The sequence below is a fragment of the Acomys minous genome (genome assembly GCF_964271855.1).
Source record: "Acomys minous genome assembly, chromosome: 7".
Classification (NCBI taxonomy): Eukaryota; Metazoa; Chordata; class Mammalia; order Rodentia; family Muridae; genus Acomys; species Acomys minous.
Window position 1 is genome coordinate 31,577,311 of NC_140488.1, and position 4,567 is coordinate 31,581,877.

A 4,567-nucleotide genomic window follows, 5' to 3' on the forward strand; every position below is an offset into this window, starting at 1 on the left:
TTCTTTATTTCCTTAAGTCACCTTTATTCTTTCATCAGAGGTGTTTACAATGTTCATGAAAGAAGGTAATTCATAGTAAGATTGAGATGCTAATTTCCTCTTTTACCTGATATTTAGAGATACAACCACGTTCCCATCTGTTCTGCTTGTCTTCTACATTCTGGTGATGTCTATAGCTTACTTGAGGAGCTTGGAACAAGTTTTCTCTAGCAGTGTCTAGGGAAGAACTAGGTCTTGGGTCTCAAGGCCAGATAGGGTAATGTAAGGGTCCTAGTGAGTCAGCTGACAGGGCTCTGTTGTGTAGTGAGGGTGTAGGGAGCAGTCTGCCTTTCCAGGCCATGGGTGGCCTTTAAAGAGACACTTTAGGGGAACAGGCTGAGAACTGGTGAAGGACAGAGAGGAGCTGGCAGGATGTCTAGGTCCCTGGTAAGCAGCTGTGAGGCAAGCAGAATGGATGGGATGGTGTAAGTAAGTGCCGATCCCGTAGCTGTGACTTTATGCCTTATAGGTGGGCTAGATAGTCCTTGATGGGGAGGGGTCTGAGAACTGTAGTCTTAAAGGTAGGGAGGAGGGTCTTAGAGAAGACTGTGGTCTCTGGAAAGCAGCTGATGGAGGGATAACCAGAATAGAAGAAGCATTTTTCAGGGGAGTGTAGATAGCCTACCTGTGTCTGTGAGCCAAGTGGGCAGTCTAGTCCTTATTGCTTACAAGTAACATGTTTTTCTCTGTCTGGTGTTAGCAATCTGCTTTTTAGTTTTATTTTTACTTCTTATTTTGAAACAGGGTGTCACTACATTACTATTGGCCTTTGAATTCACTGTATTAGCCTAGGTAATCTTTGATGTTGTGGTCTTTCTGCCTCGAGGCCTTGTAAATAGCTGGGTTTATAGATCTGAAGCCTGGTTAGATGGTCTTTTATTGTGGTTAAGGAATTTCAAAGATTTTCTAGGTATGTGACGTTCATTCAGTCCTCAATAGCTTCCTAAATGTGTGAGCAGTGACAACAAGCATCATTACATCATTTGGAGATTTGTCAGTCAGAGATATACTTAAGAATACCTTTAGGCTTTTTCCCTCAAGCAAACTATTCTTTGAACAATTAAGTTGTCCTTAAACATGGCTGCACATTAAAATTATCTTGGTAGTTTAAAAGATATACTGCTTTCTCTGCCTTCCTGTCTTTGCAAGGCTAGCATTGGATATATATGTCTAGAGGTAAAATTTGTGCACACAGGCCACCTTTTCCTGAAAATTTACTCTGATGGCTTCCTCCTTGTATATTACTGTCATTCAGTAATGGGCCAATACAGCAACAGTGAATAAAACAATAAATGCAATATAACTTAAAACTTAACAGTAATTACTTTGAGTAATGGTATTTGTACTCTATATGAATTTTTAAAGCCCAAAATGCATTTCATACAGCACATTTCTATTTCAGCCCTGTTTTAGTAGCCACCATGATCATTTCTGTGGAGGCAATTACTTGTCACCAGATTCTTACATATTCTCCCATAATTTCAGCATATTGACAAGCTAGTTGTCAATAAATTATTGGGACAAAGATTATGAAAAGTCTTTGTGTTCCTGAAATCAAGTCCACTATGTGATAATAGTTTGTGTGTGTGTGTTTTTCTATAATATTCTGCCTGCTCTTTAATTTGGCATATTTTTTGCATAGCCATTCCTATAAAAATTCACAAAATAGAAAAATGAATAAATATGTGAATTTTTTAAAAAATAAAAACTCGGAACCACAAAAGGGATTGTGGGAGAAAGGCTTCTTCTTTTCCTCTACTGGCAGCCATCAGGTGAGCCAAGGTGGGTGCATACAAATACAACGTGATGTGTTTTTTTCTGAGGGTCCACTGCTGGCAATACCCACAGCACTCTGCGCTGCACAGGGCTCCCAGCCCCACTCAGCCTGATGAGGCAGGAAGGTTGGGATACAAGGCCAAGCAAGGTTATGTCATTTACAGGATTCGTGGTGGCTGCAAACGCCCAGTTCCTAAGGGTGCAACTTATGGCAAGCCTGTCCACCATGGTGTTAACCAGCTAAAATTTGCATGAAGCCTTTAGTCTGTTGCTGGGGAAAGAGCTGGACGCCATTGTAGGGCTTTGAGAGTCCTGAATTCCTACTGGGTTGGTGAAGATTCCACATACATTTTTTTTTGAGGTTATGCTCATTGATCCATTCCATAAAACTATCAGAAAAAATCCTGACACCCAGTGTATCACCAAACCAGTCCACAAACACAGAGAGATGTGTGGGGTGACATCTGCTGGCTGTCATGGCCTTGGAAAGGGCCACAAGTTCCACCACACTATTGGTGCCTCTTGCCATGCAGGCTGGAGAAGGTACAATACTCTCCAGCTCCACCGTTACCGCTAGTACAGGTAATGTTTGTAAAATTAATGCCCAATATACAATTTAGGACAGTCAAAAAAAAAAAACTAAAAACCAAAAACTCTGCTAAAATTGGCAAAGTGTTAGGTTGCCTTAAGACAACAAACATATCACTATCATCTGCCCATATAGTCATCTTCTGAGATGTCCATGATCCTGTCTCTATCAAGAGTCCACAGACACCATCAAGGGAGATTCTCCTTGCTGCGGTTCTTGCCAGTTCCTTTAGGTTGCTATGTTTTTGCTGTTTCAATTACACTCTGGGGAATTACTTAGCTCTTCGTACACTAGGATGAGGCCTAATAAATGTCTGTGGCCTTCACTGTGGTTACTTCAGCCTAATCACAGGTGAGATCCTTTGTCTCTGGTGTATCTTATTGTGTCTCAAGGGTTTTACTTGAAAATGGAGCCCATGCCTTGTCAGGCTTCAGTGGGAGAGACTTCACTTAGTCCTGCTGGGGTTTGAGGTGCCAGGATGGGTTGGTACCCCTTGAGGGGTTTTCCCTTGGCTGAGAAAAAAGAGAGGGGAATTGGGGGAAGGGGGTGTGAAGGTGGGACTGGGAGAAGTAGGAAGGGGCTGGGATCATGCTTTAAAGAGATTAACTAAGTAAATAAATGGGGAAAAAATGGAGCCCAAATTTCCTACCTCTTGGAAATAAGAATGCCACTGAGGGTTTTACTTCTTGTCCTGTTTCTGTGACATTTGTAGCCTTATGGTGTCCTTCTAATTTCCCTTTGTTCTGTCACACTGGGAAATCCACCCCCACTTTTTGTTCTAGTAAGAGACACTGAGGAGACAGTAGAGGTAATCTTTTGTCTTCTTGCAAATGTTGTGTAGGCTGTGGGCACTTTGCTAGGACTCTGAAGCATTTTGCTCCCTACTGCTTTGCTTGCCAAAGCAAAAGGAGCACAGAATCAAACTGTTCAAGAAGGGAAGGGCGAAAAGAAAAAAAATTCTTGGCAAAAAATGGTTGAATTTGAAAATGTTATCTTTCCAGAAGATACATCAGTATTTCTTAAAAAATACAGATTAACATACATACACCTTGTCACTCTTTTCTCATTTCTAATATGTTCCTTTCCCAGTTCAGTAACTAAAGAATTGAGAACACACTTTAAAATTATCAACAGTTATTTATTAAGCATCTATTCTTGGCTTAGCCCATGTTCCCTTAAAGTGACTCAGGCAGTGAATAAATGTGAAATCTCATTTATTTGCTTCTATGGCTTCCTGAGACACTTATTTTTCTTAGAATGGTCAATGATCATAAAAGGTTGAGTCCCTGGTGGGCAAAAATGTAAATCAGTGCAAGCAGAAGACAAACCAACTATCTGAAAATAAATGGAAATGTTATAAAAACTCCCATCTATCCCTTTAGGTTCTCAGGTTAAGTATCCAATAGAGACAGTGTGTGAGGCTTATATTTCACTTTCAGAATTTAATGCCAGCTTTCATATTGTATAAGTCCATTATGTTTATATGCAGCATAGTAAGCTAAGGACTGTTTAGAATGTCTCACCTCCAGAATTCATGTTTGATTTTCCTTCTTCCTGAGCTAGAGTATTTTGTGTTGGTTTGATGTACTGTAGTTACTTGGGGTTTAATCTTGTATAATAATTAACTTCAATTGATCCACTGTAGTGTGTTAGCTAAGTGCTGGAGCCTATTAAATCCGACTAAGAATCCTACATTGCCTTCCTAATTTCCAGCATCATTATACTGCTGGAAAAGCTGATTAATGTAAGGACATTGCAAACTGGGCTTTTGCCTGGTGAAGTTTTAGAAAGGATGAACAAACATTCCATTAAAAATTATTGCATCTAATAGATGTCAATACAAAGGAGCTTTGTTTTTATCAAGACCTAGTGAAGTTTCTGTTCTTTTTAATAACAAAACTGTGTCATTAAAGGGATAAGACATAATCCTAGAGCTTCACTTATTAATGCAGAACAAATAAGGTTGATTTAAAAGAAGAAGAAGAAGAAGAAGAAGAAGAAGAAGAAGAAGAAGAAGAAGAAGAAGGAGAAGGGAATCTTATTGAAAGTATAGCATGCTCAGTAGGCCCCTGGAAAAGAAAATCAAAACACTGCCAATGAGGAAGGAGGACTAGATTGAGGGAGAAATTAACAAAACAATTGCAAAGAGATACATGTAAATGC

General features: G+C 39.8%; 1 pseudogene across 1 annotated transcript; it reads left to right on the forward strand.

Moving 5' to 3' along the window:
• The first annotated feature begins 1,845 nt into the window (after positions 1-1,845).
• On the forward strand, positions 1,846-2,446 carry LOC311601708 (large ribosomal subunit protein eL15-like; annotated as a pseudogene). Its single transcript has one exon. The product of its transcript is annotated as a large ribosomal subunit protein eL15-like (transcript).
• The last annotated feature ends 2,121 nt before the right edge of the window (positions 2,447-4,567 follow it).